This window comes from Phasianus colchicus, chromosome 3 (genome assembly GCF_987193195.1).
Source record: "Phasianus colchicus chromosome 3, bPhaCol1.hap1.1, whole genome shotgun sequence".
NCBI lineage: Eukaryota > Metazoa > Chordata > Aves > Galliformes > Phasianidae > Phasianus > Phasianus colchicus.
Window position 1 is genome coordinate 22,316,756 of NC_143438.1, and position 18,168 is coordinate 22,334,923.

The window sequence follows — 18,168 nt, forward strand, 5'->3', positions numbered from 1 at the left end:
CAGCACCCATTTTCATCCCAGCCTGCTCCATCAGTCCCTGCCCCAGCAACATCATAGCTGTCTGTTCCCAGCCCTTTCTCTGACTCCATCTTCTGCTGTTTCAGACTGGACCTCCTGAACAGAGCCTTCATCTCTTGTCATCCTTAACTTTGGGTCCCTCTCCCTTCTGTAGCAGCTTCTGGCATCCAGCTTGTCACAGTTGCTTCCTGGCAGCCCTGTTGTGGGCACAGAAAAGAACTTACACCCATATGCATTAGAGCAGCTTTGGTCCTGTTTAGCCACATTTCTTAGTCCCTGTATTCCTTTCACTTCGTGGCACTAAGTTTAAAGCTGTCCACCTCTTGTACATCACTGCTTGTGCCTAGCAGAAGCTGCAGACTCCTTGTGAGAATCAAATTCCATGACTGCATCTGAGGTGGTTAAAGCTGTTAGTATTTGTAAACATTTGGGCAGAAGTGGCTCTCCCAGAAAATAAGAGCCAGATAGAACTCATTCCTCAAAACCATTACTCCTCAGTGAACCACCAGACATGTCAATAGCATGAGCTGTTGAGCTCACAACACTCATCTGCTTTCAATCTACAGTCAGTGATGGAGATTTCTCTGAAATGGAAATATTAGCAGCACAAAAGACACGGTGCTTCAGACTGTGTAATGTAGGTACACTCTGTGGCTGCACCTCTAGGACCCATCCTTCCATACTAGATCTGGGTATGTTCTCAAGGCATGCACCACAGATTTAGCCACAGGATTCTCTGTGTTGGGGCAAGACATGCTGTCTGCTTCCTGAACGCTTCTTTGAAATGCTACACTACTTTGATATTTTTATTTTTGTATTTTTACATGCCAAACTGAGTTATCAGTATCAGAGAGTTGGAGCTTTAAATAAGCCTTGTAATGTGCACTACCAGCTGTTCGTGGCTGAATGACAGAGGGTCTGCAGCCAACCTATACCTTTTGCCTTTATTGGGTGGGTTTTGTGGGTACTGCAAATAAAAGAGCATGTGGGGACATATCACAGAATTACAGAATTGCAGGGGTTGAAAGAGACCTCAAAAGATCTCTGAAACATGGCCAGATAAGGCCATTACAGTGCATAAATCAAATACTAACGCACACAGGACAAGTCAAGCTTTACTGAAAAACTTCAGAAAGAAAAAGATAAAGGCCAGTGAGATCAGTGGTGATCCAGAAGCTGATAACACGTTGTGCTCCAGCACAGAAGTGTCAGACACCTCTTGCCTTTTTGCCTGCAGGTCACTGACTGGCATAACTGGATGACTTCATGCAGTGGAGGCAGGCACTGCTTTACTCACCCAGTAGCTCATATTTGTTCAGAGATAGCTGATAGCCTTGGGGACAGGCACAGGCTGCTACTGTCACCTCAACACCAATCTGTCCTTCAGTGAGTATCAGTTAATTTCAGTAACAACTGATATCTAATCACAGAAAAAGCCCCTTCCAGTTTCAGTTTAGTGAGTTTAAAAATTTGAGAAATAACTTTTCAAGTGGGAAAAGCAGAACATAAACTTTTTTACATCAAAATCACTGAAAGAAGTCCCATTGCTAGTAGTAGTGAGTCTTGTGACACATAGCTCACAGGATAAGCCATCTATTTGTCTGGGAAGTTATAACATTGTGTAAGGAGTAGTTCCCAAGTCATAGAAGCATAGAATCATTAGGGTTGGAAAAGGTCACTAAGAACATTTAGTCCAACTGTCAACCCATCCTCACCCCCACTAACCTACATCCCTCAGTGCCACATCTACATGTTTCTTGAACGTTTCCAGGGATGATGACTCTACCACCTCCCTGGGCAGCCCAGGACCTCATTACTCTTTCTGAGAAGAAATATTTCCTAATATATGGCCTGAACTTCCCCTGGTGCAACTTGAGGCCATTCCATCTCATCATATTAGTAGTTACCAGGGAGAAGAAGCCAACCGCCGCCTCACAACTACCTCTCTTCAGGTGATTGTAGAGAGAAATAAGGTCCCTTCTGAGCCTCTTCTGCTGCAGACTAAACAATCCCAGTTCCCTCAGCTGCTCCTCATTATGCTTCACCAGCTTCCTTTCCCTTTTCTGGGCATTCTCCAGGGCCTCTGGAACATCCCAGTTCCTAAAACAGTCAAAGTCTTTTGCCCCTTAGAGAAGAGCTGTGACCAGCAGCCTTTGGTGCAGCATTACAGCTGGGACATCACAAATGTCCCATGGAGCTCCTGTGAAGAGACATATGGGCTTACTGATGGTCAACAAAGGTCATAGTAAAGGGTAACTATTTTGTACAGACCAAATCTGTGCATTTAATTCAGCACTCTGGAAAACAAGGCTAATACCACAGCTGGTGGTAAGTCAGGCTTTAGTAAGAACATCCTGAATTCCATGAGCTCTGCAAGCCTGAAGCTGAGATACTAAATATGCAAAGACTACAAGAGAAATTACTGAACAGCTTTTGTTCCAAATAATGGTAGCCACCACACTAGCAGAAGGGCTTTCAAACAGCCATTGTTCTGTGAAATGATAATGGCATAGTAAAAAAAAAAAGTTGACAGTAAATGTTTTAGAGTTTAGAAGATGCTTCAGATCTTCTTTGTGCTCTCCCTGCACATCTTCCCCTTCCTTCCCTTCCATACCATCCCTTCAGCTTGTTAACTAGACAGGCTGCAGTTCTCAAAAGAGCTACAGTAGGAGCTCATACTTTCTTTCCCCAGTGAGAAGGGATTGTGCAAGAAAACTGCAGAAATTCATGATGTAAGTAAAATCAAGTCATAATCAAAACACAAAATTGCCGCAGTCTCCTTGCTTCTTGGTCTTTCACATGTTTTCCATCTACGTGTTCTGACTTGTTGCAATGTTAGCTTAGAAAGGCAGAAAAGTTTAAAGCTCATAGATACCCCTGCGCTGTAGGTCTTAGCCAAGTCAAACAGACTGGTAGGACCATGGTGCTGGCTAGACTCCTGTTGCAGTATAAGAATCACAAAAATGGTAAGGATGAACCAGATCCAGATAGTGAGAGTAAAAGAGCCGAGCATACAAGGAGTATAGATTTTCTGAGTGCTGTTGCCCCCATTTTATGAGTGTAATATGCAGGCTCTTTTTCATGGCTGGTGAAAATGCATAGCTAATGGTGGTAACTATGTTGAAAAACAGGCTTTTCTATAGAAAAAAATACCTTTTCTATAGCATAGTTTTGAAAACCTTTGCCAAAATTATCAGCTACAATACAGACCCTTCTTAAAGAGGAACTAACCCACAGTTAGCAATTTATTTCATAGCCACGCAGTAATTTATTCATGGGATCCACCAAATGCCCCAACTGGATGAAGAAATGGGAAGCTTGAAGGACAGCTGTCTTCTGCTCCTGTTTTCTGTAACCATCCACATTCTTAAAGCTGCTTTCAACAGAAACTGCAAAGACACTTTTAGCTGATACAACTCATACTTGATGCTATGACCTACATGAAAGATGCTCAATATTTACTTCCACTTCTTTCAGCCTTCTTGTACCAGAAAAAGTCAGAACTAGATTTACCTCTGCTAATCAGTAAATAACAGGAATATTGAGTCTGCCAGAGGGTAGTTTTGCTGAAAACAATCTTGGACAGTATATACTACAAGCTGCTTCTCCATTTTAAGAAAGGAGCTGAGCCATAACATTTTTATTGTGTGCCAGAATATATTGGAGTTGATATAAATGTGAGCAGTTTGAGGTTGTTTTCCATGCAATTGCTTAATTATCAGTTTACATGCAAACTTTGTTTCCCACACCTTTCAAAATACAGTGTCTGAGTACAAAATTTTCTTTTTTCTCCAACTCCAAAAAATATCTGCTTTGTGACAACAGGTAAAAATAGTCCATAAACTGAAATGAATTTATTAGCCAAATGTTTTCCTTGTCGGTCTGAGTTGTATATCCTAAACTGATAGCACATGTACAAAATTAACTCCTTGAATTGCAAGTTTTCAGCTTGGACTAGAGACAATCTCATACCATACTACAAGTACCATGGTGAGGAAACTATGGGAGGCCAATAGTCCAATCTTCTGCTTAAAATAGGCAATCATTAAGACTAAATTAGGCCCACCATGGCTTTGTCAAATTGAGTCTTGAAAACCTCTGAGGTTGGAAAATCTACAGCTTCTGTCATACCTTCCTGTAGTGCTGTATTACCAACTTAGTGAAAATGTTTTCCTAATGTCTAATGTGAACCTTCTAAGCCACAGCTTACATTCATTACTCCTGTCTACTTTTTGTTTGATACTGTGAAGTCTGGCCCTGTCATCTTTGTAACTCTCATGTGTACAGTCATAGGCTGCTGTTCAATCTCCTCTCAGCCTCTTCTTTTCCAGGCTAAATAAACTTTGCTGCCTTAGCTTCTCCTTATAGCTTGTATGCTCATTGTCCCCAGCCATCTTAACAGCTTTCCATAGGACTTTGTCCAGATTTTTAACATCCTTTTCAAAAGGTGAGCGGGGGAGTTCCCATAAATTAGCACAGAAATCTACTGTTGCCCTACGGTAACTCATGTGCCTGCCCAGGGAGGTGGTGGAGTCGCCATTCCTGGCAGTGTTCAAGAGGCACCTGGACGAGGAGCTGCGAGATCTGGTTTAGTAGCTTGTGTAGCAGTGGTAGTGTGAAGACGGTTGGACTAGATGATCTTATAGGTCATTTCCAACCTTGTGATTCTATGATTCTATGAGTTTATTTATTCAGGGTGGGAGCACATTGTTGGCACACATTCCGTTTGACATCCACTGTAGCACCGTGGTCTTTTCCAGTGGGGCTGCTGCTCTGACAGACACTTTGCAGCCAGTTCTGATGCTGTGTTTGTTCTGCCCAGCTGCACTTCTTTCTGCTGAGTCCCATGGGTTTTCTGTTGTTCCAGTCCCTAAGTTTCTCAGGTCACTGTGAGCTAAATTTCTGCTATTTGTCCCTTCAGTTCCTACCTCTGCTTTATCATCATATATAAGATAGTTTGTGGAAGGTGCATGCTGCCGTATCATCGGGACTGCAAATGAATTGGACTATACAGGTGCTACTATTACCAAATGTTGATCCCTGAGGGACTCTACCCCCTACCAGTAAGACCTCAGGACATCAGTTTATACTCCTGGAGCCCCAGTTTCTGTCCTGCACAGCTGTCTGTTTCTCAAGCCCAAACTTCTTAGCTTCTGAGTGAGCTTTGGGATATGATAGGAAATGTTGTCAGATGCTTTATTAAACTCCATGCATGTAATTCCCATTGCCTGCACAACCATTTTTCCAGAGAAGGTAATCCATTTCACCAAGGACAGCTTGCTCTTTGGATGTCTGTGCTGAGCAGTTTTCATTACCTGCTTGTCCTTTTGGGGTTTCCAGATAACCAGAGAACATGCTTCACAGCAGCCTCTCCTGATTGTCATAATTTTTCATAGGTAGAGGCAAGCCAATCACATCAGCTAGCTCTGTCAACACACTTCTCTTCCCATGGATTGACTACTTCCAGCTTTTCTAGGTAGAACCAAAACTGTTGCTACTCCACTTCCATCTTGATTTGTTCAGGTCCATGCTGAGTTCTGAGATCTGAATTTGTCTGTGAAGTTTGAAGAAGAAAAAAAAAAAAAAAAAAAAACCTTAAGTATTTCAGTCATTTCCATGGTTTTTACTACACCATATTTTTTCATCTGTTGACTACCTTTTTTCCAAACTCCTTTTCCAGCAAACTTACCTGTGAAATCTTGTTACCTTCTGTGTCCCTAAGCAGTGGTAATTCCAGCTCCATCTTATCTTTTGACCATCCTGATTTCATCCTTACTTCATTTGTCCTTATGCTGAGCAATATTGTTTTACCGTTCTTTCATGGGCTCTCTTTGTTTCCCCTTCTTGTACACTCCTTTTTTTTGGAATGCATTTTAGTCCACTGACAAGTTCCTGGCTTAGTCAAGCAGACCTCCTGCCAAAATTCCCAGTCTTCCTGTACAATGGTATGGTTTGTTCCTGAGCCCTCAAAAAGTTTTTCTATAAAAATTAGCCAGCTTTCCTGGGCATTCTTCCCCTTCATGGCTTCTTCCCAGGGCACTCTGCCTAACAATTTCCTAAAAATAAGCCTAAAAGTCTGTTCTCCTGAAATCCAGAGTGCTAAAGCCTGCTGCTTTCCTTCCCAAGCATCCTTCAGATCCAGAGATCATTCATCCTGTAGTTACTGCAACCCAAGCTGCCAAAAGTGACTACACTTTCCACTAGAATTTCACTGTGAGCAATAGAGCATTATCCATGGGCAACCCTAACATTTCTACGTGAGGAAATTATTATTATTATTATTAGTCTAAAAACTGAAGACCATTACTTGTTTCTTGAAAGTCTCATCCACTGTGCCTTCCTGGTTAGTCCTCCTCCTCTTCTCTGCTTGTCCTCAACTAAACAGCTTTTACCTAATTCCAGACCATGGGCTACTGTGATTGCTCAGCAGGAAATCAAATTATATGAGAATCAAAGACCCTCACTCAATGTGCCCAGTCTTTACATCTGTTTATAGCTTGCTTACATTTCACTTTCACATGCCTTGTAAAATTTGCTGTGTTAAATGTTGTTTCTTATTTTGCATGAAAAAATCCTAGGACCTCTCCTCTTTACCTTTCTATAAAGAGGAGTAGATGAAGTTTGAAAGGGGGGAACATAGGTGTTCTCTGTGGCATGGCCCAAAGCAGAGAGAGTGGTGAGGTGCTGGAACAGGCTGTCCAGAGAGGCTGTGGATGCCCCATCCCTGGAGGTGTTCAAGGCCAGGTTGGATGGGGCCCTGGGCAGCCTGGTCTGAAGGTTGGCAGCCCTGTCTGTGGCAGGGAGGTGGGAACCTGATGATCCTTGGGTCCCTTCCAGCCCAAGTCATTCTATGATTCTATGAAAGCACAGATCAGGATGTGAAATGAACTATCAAACAAGTCCTAACACCCAAGTTCAGTTTTCTGCCTACATGGGCATCTGTATCCATGGAAAATACAGGAATGATATAGAACAGCGATGACTTTTCCTGCACTGTGATACTACACCTGTATTGAACACAGGACTGTTCAGGTTGAGGAGGAGCAGAAAACAAAATTGCTCTGATCTTCCAATTAACAAGCAAGTTCCTTTAACTTCAAAAATTCTGATAAAAATGTAAATTTAGTTCATTTCCTACTGTATTTTATTTTATATGTGTAATGTCCATATATATATATATACAGTAAAACAGTTCATGGCAAACTTATGTAGAGCTTCAGCCAAGCTAAATGCATTTGAATTGCTAATGAACAAAATGAATCAGTTCTCCATAACCCAGCACATTGCTATGTTCTCAATAAGGGCAAAATATCCTTTGGAAGGACTAACTATCCCCCTTCACATGGGCAGTTTAGTAGTTTTGGGCTGTAGAACTTCTGAGTGGGAATCCAGACACCCTTGAGCCACTTTCAGGTTAGCACACATGTGGATTTTGTTATATTTCAAAAGCAGCTAGTTTGAAGTATGTTTCAGCTACAAGCATGGAAAATTATACTTTTATTTCACGCAATAAACTTCAAGTCAGACTACATGTGGCTTCTGGATCTCCCTTGAATTTGTTATGACACAATCTTGAACAACGTCCAGTTTCCTCAACACCACAAAAAAGAACACAGCATCCTTGTAGAAAACGTACAAATATTTGTGTGAAAAAGCACATTTTCCCTGAGCAGACAAGAATCATTAATGTCAATGAAAATACATTTTAGATGACTTGAAACTATTGTCTCAATCTTTGGATGAATGGCAGATATGGAGAACGCATGTTTTCTGAGCATGCTATTCAATGGCAAGCCTAAGAAATCATACAGAGACAATAAAAACAGCTTTCTGGACTGTAGGGTATAGGACAACATTGACTATGTCACTGTTGATGCTCTGCATGCATTAAGGTTTGCACAGAAAATGCAGCATTTCCAATATTTAAATTCTTTCCTCCACCACATCCACAGCTCTGAACCTGTTGGGCAGCTTCACCCAGCAGTGACAGAGATCTTACATGAAATATGTGCATGGGTACATTAAGGAAATGGCCTATTCTCTATAAGAATTCAGTTTTTGAATCACTCTGGGGAAAGGTTGCAGTGTGAGCTTGAACATCAGGGATGTTAGATAATGCTTGCATGAGCATTATGAATGCTTTAGTTGTAGGAAAAAACTTTGGGTACTGTCCACGTCTTTAGGTAGAGTGAGGAACCACGAGGCAAAAGATATGAAGGGCATACTGAGAATGTCATTCTTGTGGCACATGTACACATCAAGACAAAATTTCACATAAATGAGGCCAGATGAACTGCACAGATGTTGGATGGTGTGATTTTATTACACACGTTTTGCAGTTGCTGTGTTGCACATGCAGCATTACGTGTGTGCTAGACACTGAACATCAGCTACAGGGATCAGAAAAACAAGCTTCCACTTGTTACAAAAACACCAATTGCTCACAGAGCTCCTTGTTTCAAAATGTACACATTTTTTGAACAATCAGTTATTGTCAAGGAGTAAAATTTAATCAAAAATCAGTGAACACCTTGAGACCACACTAAGAATAGCAACCACCATCATCAAACCAGGCAGGTGTGTTAGTTTCACAAAAGCAACGTCAAATATCTCACCAGCTTTATGTTTTTGTTCCTCTCTTAAAAAAAAAAAAAAAAAAAAAAAAAAAAAAAAAGTTTAAAATTAAAAATGTTTTGTTACTTTTGTAACAGCAATATTGTATTTCAATGAGGTCTGCTCTGAAAGTAATGCCTTCTGTTTTATAGTCTTGACCCATAACATCAGATATAGATGTTGGTGGTATTGCAGTAGAGGCTGAACCTTCCCAACAATATTCCATTTCATTTTGATGCTGTGTGGCAGATGGCAGCAGAGGGGCAGTCTGACAGAAAGGTACCTGACATGGAAGTGCGTGTGGAATAAATCAAATTCCTTCATGCACCTATTGACATTCACTGATTCTTTCTTAATTGTTATTGAGACCAAACAGTGAAAGTAAGCACACTGTGACAGTGGGTAGTGTGTTTCTGCAGTGGTGACTGTAGGTCAGACTGTTACACGTGCAGCATGCAGACAACTTGTTGTCACTGGCACAAATGCATAGCAAATGGTGACTATGTTGAAAAATAGCATTTTGTAGGTGAGAATTTACTCTAAGAAATTGCATTATTCATAGAACACATGGAATCATAGAATGGCCTGGGTTGAAAAGGACCACAATGATCATCTGGTTTCAACCCCCCCTGCTATGCACAGGGTTGCCAACCACCAGACCAGGCTGCCCAGAGCAACATTCAGCCTGGCCTCGAGTGCCTCCAGGGATGGGGCATCCACAACCTCCTTGTGCAACATGTTCCAGCATGGCTCTTTGTATCTGCTCTTTTTTTCCCTGGAAATAAACAGTAGATATTACTTATTGGAGCAACCTATGCAGCCCAAGACAATTTCTGTTCAATAAATGAAACCCAGGCAAGTCTAAACATTGGACATTCATGCCCTATGCTGTCAAAGGAGGGCAATGTAGCTTTGAGTCCTTAATAGTGGGTGGTTTTGTTACTTCTGTAACAAAGTCTTGGCTTTCTTATGCATGTGTATGCTTTCCTGTAGTGTCTTAAGCAAAATAAATTGTCGTGTATTTAGTTCTCTTTAGTTAAACATAGCTTTCAGGTTACTTCCTGGTATTTAAGCAGAGCAGTGCTGTCTGCTGTGCTTGTGTCCCACTCCAATGGAAACTGGTTAGCTGCACAGATGATCTAATCTTGGTGACAAGTGCACTGTAGAGAGTAGATCAGTGCAACTCAATGCAGCAGACATGGCTAGAGATGGCATTACCAGAAGGCTGCAAGTTCCTGCTCATTAATCAACTATCAGGATTATTTTTGACTGGAAAAGGAATGACTCATTTCAGCTATTTGCAATCTGAGTGAACTTGTGAATAAAGTAGCATGTTTATCCTTAAGTCCCATACAAATATCAACTACAGATTCCAGATTTCCTCTTTGGAATCTGATTCTATATGTATTTATATATCTATAATATGCTTCCTATTCTAATGTTAGGCAAGTTGAGCTAAAACCATCTATCAAATAATTCAATCATCCTAGGCTGCCCAGCAGGGAGAGCAGTGGACCTATGCTCCTAGTGCAGGTCATGACAACTAATTCTAATTCCCAGCTTTGGGATGACTACAGATGATGCAAAGATGAACACACTCTGTCTGCTCCGGGCTCTTGCTATGCCCAGTCTCACTCTACCTTACCTTGCAGTGAGACTCCTGGAAAAATCATTGTCCTGCCCATCCAATCTTCCATACACAGGAAATAAATAGCAGTTCCTATCTTGTATTTCTTGGCCAAATGAAGGCTGAGGAGCATAGTTTGTAGGATCTAGGTTGTGGGCCACTGAACATTTGCTGAATTTCTTCCCCCAAAAAATGGATTACTCCAGAGATCCTCCACTGATACTGTAGCTGGTATAACTGAAGGAGAACTCTAGAAGCAGGGCAGCTTTTTGCAGAGGAGAGAGAATTGAAGACATCTTATTTCATCAGCTAAAAATCACTGCTTATTAGATAAATTATAAATTTACCTTGTTAGCTCAATTACCTTATTAGCTCAATTAAAATAACAGCTTATTAGTTGATCACTGAATCAAAATTTGACTGTTGTTGCAGTAAGAGAGCCATTCTTGCTGTAAGACATTTAATTTTTCCTAAAACACTTGCTAGTACTAAGATGGAAATGCACTGCACATTACAAGAACATGCTGTTAATAATTAGGCCTTCAACATCTTCATAATTCCATCTTATCTGACAGTCACAATGAGTCACAATTCAATGAGAATTGGGCCACAGTTGTACACTCACTAATAGAACAGCAGCCAATTTGGGAAGTGTAAAACATCCAAGATTTCTCAATTGAGTTTAAATAATTGGAACATAACATGTTATTTTTGTTGACATTAGTTGTGTTTCCGATGAACAAATTGGCTGGAAGGATACTAACAGGAAATACTATTCACAAGATAAGCAGCTGTTAGACCCCAGAGCTTCAGGAGTTCAGAGGGCCAAAAAAACTTCTTTCTCTGTCTCCTTTAATGAATAGTCAGCATTCCTCATCAGCCAAAGGAAATGCTTTGGGGGCAGTTTTTACAGATGCAATCAAATCTTCTGTTTGTGTGAAAGAGGACAGAGTTTGCCATTTGTTTGTAAAGTAACAGTTTCAAAGGTTATGCTTTCACCACAAAAATCTGGAAACATTGTTCCAAAACGTTTGAGAACCAGCCTATTTTGTAACTTATTGTTTGATTTCTGGAAGGAGACTTGGTCCAGAACATGCTGTTGTTTTCACATTGGAAACAAAGATTTTCATGCACATTTCTTGAAGAATCTTCCTTAGGCTCATATTCATCTACAAAGTAACTAGCAGAGATCCACTTCAAACTTCTCATTTTCTGTTTGTGTTCCACAAACCCTATGGCTTTTCAGTCGAACTCACAAGGGAAGCACTGACAAAAATATATTGGTATAGACCATATTATTAATTAGTAAGAATATAAAACAGGTACGTCTCCATCAAGTTTCACATGGCTGTGCCGTGTGATATATCTTCAGCTAACACAGAAGGCATAACCTCATTCACTACTGCTGTGCTTACTTTCAACAGTTGAAGTTGCAGATCTGCTGAGTCACTGGCAATTCCGGGAAAAATTTGTGCTCTTTAGAAATATTTTTTCTTGGAAATACAGTGTTGATCTTGTATGTAATCCATGTTCAATGACAGTCCTTCACAGTAAGCAGGTACTAAATAGAACTGTAGATATTATGAGTTTATAGGAAATCACAAAATTAAGATTGAGCAAGTTACTGCAGGTCCTGTATAATCTATTTGTAGAAAAGCAGTGAAACTTTAGAGCCCTAAATTCCTTCCAGTGGAAAGAAACAAGCCCAAAGGAGCTTGGCATTCATGAAATCTTAATCCAAAAGGGCCAGAGAAGTAGCAAGCCATGCTCCTCACAGGGAAGCTCACATAATTACTTAAAACCCTTTACAAACTCAAAGACAGAGAACATTATGGACATTTAATCAAGCCAGTATTAAGTTGTCTTCAACATATTAGAAACCAAATTATAGTATTTTTTCTAAGTGTTGGTAGTCTAACACTGAAGTCTGTCTTGTTATCTGTATTTTCCCTTTCTAGTCCTGGATAAAAGAAATCTTTACATACAGTGCACAAGTAGTGTGCTTTTATGTGTCTCTATCATTAGAACATGTAACTTTGCATATGGAATTCTCATCAAGCATGGAGTGGATTTATTTTCTAAAGAAAATATAATGGCCTTAACTGCTATAATATATACGCATTATGCTATTCAATTTCAGAGAGATGAAGTATAATAGGAAAAAAACGTATACAAGACAGATTATGATGGAAGTATAGCATGAATTTCTTGTACAAGTTCTACCTTTGATAAACTGAGAATCGCTTCAAGCATTATCATAGATTGGCCTGGGTTGAAAAGGACCACAATGATCATCTAGTTTCAACCCCCCTGCTACGTACAGGGTCACTGACCACTATACCAGGCTGCCCAGAGCCACATCCAGCCTGGCCTTGAATGCCTCCAGGAATGGGGCATCCATAACCTCCTTGGGCAACCTGTTCCACTGTGTTATCACCTTCCATGTGAAAAGCTTCCTCTTAATATCTAACCTAAACCTCCCCATCTCAATTTAAAACCATTCCCTCTTGTCCTATCACTATCCACCCTCATAAACAGCCATTCCCCCTCCTGTTTACAGGCCCCCTTCAAGTACTGGAAGGCCACAATGAAGTCTCCCTGGAGCCTTCTCTTTATAATCATTAAAAATACAGATGTTATAATTAAGATATACAGGAAAGTTAGGCTGAACAATTTATCACACCAAAGAAGAATGGATGAGCTTGCTAACAGGACTCCAAGAGGAGCAAACTCCAACAGAAATCCTTCCCTACTTGTACTCAGCTCTTAAATGGGGTCTAGGAGAGGTGGAGCCAGGCTCCAGCCTTTCCAGCAAGGCTGACTCATTGCTCGCCTTAGGTGGTCAATCAGAGTTTCAGGCCATGATTCAGCATTTCCCATACACTTCTCCAAGCTAAACAATCCCAATCTCAACCTTTCCTCACAAGAGAGGTGCTCCAGCCCTCTGATCATCTTAGCAGCCCTCCTCTGGACCCACTCCAAGAGCTCCACATCCTTCCCCCAGTTTGTATGAATACCTGGGATTGCCCCAACTCATGTGAAGCACTCTGCACTTGGCCTTATGGAACCTCATTAGGTTTTCATGGGCCCACTTCTCCAGCCTGCCCAGGTCCCTCTGGATGGTTTCCCTTCATTCCAATGTATTAACTGCACCACTCAGCTTGGTGTCATCTCCAAACTTGCTGAGGGTGCACTCGATGTCATCGTCTATGTCATTGATGAAGATGCTGAAGAGCACTGGTCCCAAGACTGACCCCAAGGGACACCACTTGTGACCAGCCTCCATCCTGACACAGAACCATTGATCACAACCCTTTGGCCACAACCAGCCAACCAATAGCTAATCCATCAAACAGTCCATCCTTCAAATCCATGCCTCTCCAATTTAGAGAGAAGGATGTGGTGATTATGAAACAGTGGAACAGAGAACAGCACAGCCATTACATGGACTGACCAGGACTGCTTTTACACTCAAGTTTCTTCCATGCCACATTAATTCCAAGCTGATAGGCAACTGAATATTCAAATGCTTTGGATCAATGTATATCCAGTAGCTCTGAACATTTCCTCTGACTTCTTTGTCATTAAAGCATCCTCAGAAGGTGCAGGTGTAACTGAAATTGGAAATTATTAAAAACATTATGAAAAAGAAATAAATGATTTTTCAGAAATATCTTAATCTCAAACTTCCAAATGATACTGTTTTTTCCTCTGTGTCGAGCATATCATTTTTCTAGCAATTCCTGAAGTACACAGAAATAGAATCAAATTTTGAAAATGTATGTACATTGATTCATGTCCTCACACTTGAAAATATATTTTCTCTGGAAATAGTTTAGTCATTTTCTTTTCCTCTTCTTCTGTTTTTTATTAAAAGCTCTTTTCGAAATGGAAATAGATGATTTAAATTTGGTTGAGCTTGAAAGAAGCATTTTGTTGCAAGAGAGGGCATTCTCAATTTTCTTATGTTTGTGTGCATGTGTATTTAATTAATGTGCATTTGTATAGTACAGCTTATATAAAATTTCACTAATTAAAAGTCACCGCAATGTCTCGGAAATATATTTAAATGTTTAGTCTAGAGGAAACTAGAATTTCCCCTGGCTTACATGGTAAATTAACCGCCTATATTTTTCATGGAGGAGCCCTCCAGACAACAGTACTACACTAGAGAGTATCCCACTGAGTTTGGGCAGAACTTCTTCTTTTTTCAACCCTTTTTTTCTCAGTGTGGCATTTGTGCTGTTTTTCTCAGTTTTCTTTGAGCCACTATTTTGGTAGACTGAAGTCTACCATTGTAAAAAAGCAACTCTGGGATTAGCTGACTGCTAGCATGTTCCATTTTTACAGTAGCCTCACTGGATTAAACCAATAGGCCCCTGTGTTGTTTTTTAGAACATTTTCATTTGTCTCTATACATAGAAAGTGCTGAGAACTTTCGTTTGCATTAGCTGATAGGAGGAACTTTCCAAAGACTCCTTTGGAAGTGCTAAGACTCCCATTTAGTTTGGTAGGAAAATCCACCCTGAGCTGTCTCTGAGACCCAAGGAGAAAACTGACTGCATCACACTTAGCTGAGATATTGTCTCGGGCTGTCTGCCAGTATGACTTCACAAAACGCTCAAGTTCAGCTTTCTATGCTGTCTTTCAAATTCATAAAGACAGATGCCAAGGAGCTTTTTTAAGCAACACTGAGCCCGAGCCTTACTGACACAGAAGGGGAAGATGGTTGTAGTTATCAGAGATACTTTATATATCAGCCAGTATTCGCTGCTGGGCATAGATAAAGTGGCCACCTAAGAAACAGGGGGTAGTGGTTCTACGAAGTTACATCACAGCTTCTTTTGTTGTTCCGATATCTATTTAGTTATGTTCACATTATCTTCTTTCCTCACAAAGCAAATCCAGAATATTTGTAAAGAAGAATGCCTCAGCCTACTCTGAAACCCTTGGAGAAAAGTTGACTTTTGCACTCCCTTAGTTATTTCTTACTGAAATACATCTGATAGTATTAGGGAAAATTTTCACTTCTGTACAGCATCAGGTGTGTCACCATCTCACAGACTGCTCTGAGCTAACCTATAGCACAGGGCACCCTCCACCTTGACACATACTGACTTAGCTAGGTGATAACATTTGCCCCAATTCATAAATCATGTGAACTTTCTGCATTTCTTTATTTAATCGGCATTTTCAAAAGATTTAATTTTCCCCTTCCCCTTAGTAGCTGGTTACAAGACACAGTCTGGTGTTCTCATGTTTGCAGCTACTTTTCCTCGAGGCTTTGAAAACTTCTTCCTGTGTCACCTACAGAAATATGTGGTCTTCATTCATCTGAAATCAGACCAGGAAAGCAGTTGAAGCTGTGAGGCTCTTTGTGATGCAGTTAGAATTATGTAGATAGAAATCCAGCTGCTCCCCTGCCTTCTTCTCCCTTTTCCCATTGCTCATAATTCACATTCCTTTTGCTTCTATTTTCCACACTTGACCTCAGCCCATAAGCGAATATGTTGGAAGTCTGAGTAAAATCTGTTGAGCTGTTTTTGAATTATGCAAGTGTGAAAAAACACTGCCATATGCTTTGACCAAAAGTGTCATGCTCAAATATAAATAAACAGAGGGAAAGAGCCTTGTTTTCTTTTCTGTAGAGGTCACTTGAGAGAGTTTCTCAATTCTTTTCATTTTAATGCAATAGTTTTGCAGAACAATGGGAAATGATGGTAACATGGTGATGTGTAACATGGTGACATCCCAGCCTAGCATCATAACCCTTACCTTTCCCCAGTTTCTCAGCAGCGCTCTGACATTTTGCTTGTAAGTGCATTCTGGACCACACACAAAGGGCATCATTCAATCTGCCGTCTGTGCTGACAGCAGCAGAATTTCAGTTTCCTCTCTGCTTGATGGAAGTTTACCATTGTGTTAAAAAGGGAAACCCAAAGTGACTCACCGTTTTCTGTTCCAAATAAACTTTGTTCATCTAAACAAAGTTTAAAGGGAAGACTGGGCAAGGATGGTACCTGGCAAGAACTCTCTCTCAGGTCTTATCCAGAGCTATGGCCTCAGAGACTAAAGAAAAGTAAAAGTCATAGCCATCTTCAAAAGAAGGCTGGAAAGTCAAGCTGAAAAGATGCAGGCTGATTGGTCCCACTTTGGTAGTCACTTGGATTTGCCAAAGGTAAATTATGCCTGACCCAGCTGATTGCCTCCTGTGATCAGGATCTCAGTTACTGGATGAAGGGAGAGCACTGCATGTTGTTTACTTTGACTTCAGCAAGGCTTTTAACGCAGTTGTACACAATATCGTTGTATCCAAGTTAGGAAGTTAAGGCTTGAATGGATGTACAACCAGATGGGTTAAAAAAATCTTTCACCAGGCTCAAAGGGTAAGAACTGAAACGGCTTGTACTTTACCTATAAGCCAGTAACAAGCAAAGTACCATGGGACTTATCCTGTAACCTGTTGTTTTTAATGTCTTTATCAAAAACCTGCCTGCATTCTCACCAAGTCTTTAAATGACAGCAAATTGCAAGAATATTGCAGATCCACACATGAGCAGAGCTGATGTTCAAAGGCTTATAGTCAGGTCAGAGAAGTGGGCCAGCACAAACCTCTGGAAATTCATAAAAAACAGATATCAAGTGCTGCTGGGGCAGAAAGGAGCAGTGTGAGGACGCTGGCTGCGAGCAGAGCTCCAGGCCAACACCTAGGGCCTGCATAGGCTCCAAGCCCTTGCCTCTTGATAGGAGACAGAGGGACCAAGTCATGATCATCCTGGAGAGGAGGTGGCTTCAGGGGAACCTAGAAGCAGCCTGTACCTGCAGGGTGGTCATTGAGGAAATGGAGCCAGATTCTTCACCATCAAATGTGGGAGGACAAGGCACAATGGGCATACACTGAAACAAGAGAGGTTCGAATTGGAAAAGGACAGAAAGGAAGAAAAGGGAGAAAATTAGAAAGGCAAAAAGGTTTGAACTCAACTTGGCCACTGAGGTAAAAAAGAACAGAAAACTTTTTACAAAATACACTAACAGTAAGAGGAGGACTAAGGAGAATCTCCATTCTTTACTGGATGCCACAGAGAATGTGATCACTGAGGATAAGAAAAAGACAGGGGTTCTCAATGCCTTCTTTATATTTGTCTTTAAAAGTCAGACCAGTCATCCTCTGAGTACTGTACCCTCGGATCTGGAAGTCTCAGATAGGGAGCAGAATAAATCACCCATGATTCAAGTGGAAACAGTTAGAGACCTACTACTCCACCAGGACAGTCAGCAGTCCATGGAGCCAGATGAGATCCACCCGAGGATGCTGAGGGAGCAGGTGGAGGTGATAGCCAATCTGCTTTCCACCATCTATGAATGTTCCTGGTCAACCAGAGAGACCCAAGAGAATTGGAGGTTTGCCAATGTGAGTCCCATCTACAAGAAGGGTCATAAGGAAGATCTGGGGAACTACAGACCTGTCAGCCTGACCTCAGTGCCAGGTAAGGTTATGAAGAAGATCATCTTGAGGGAAATCACACAGTGTGTGCAGGAAAGCTAGGGGATCAGGCCTAGACAGCACGGGTTCATGAAAGTCAGGTCCTGCTTGGCCAACCCGATCTCTTTCCATAATTGAGTGACTGATCTGGTAGATGAGGGAAAGGCTATTCAAAAGATCTACAAAGCTTTTGACACTGTCACCTAAGTATTTTCCTGGAGAAGCTGGCAGCCTGAAGCTTGGCAGCCTGTTGCACTCAAGTATAAACACAGTTTGTCCTCCAAAGTCTACTTCTGTTAGGTATGCATGAATTTTGGGTGCAAATCATGGAGCTTGAGGGTATTAGTACTGCAGCCAATGTGGTGTTAGGAAACAGAGGGAAAAGTCTTGACAATATACTGACTGCAGAGTAGTGTGTTCTCTCACT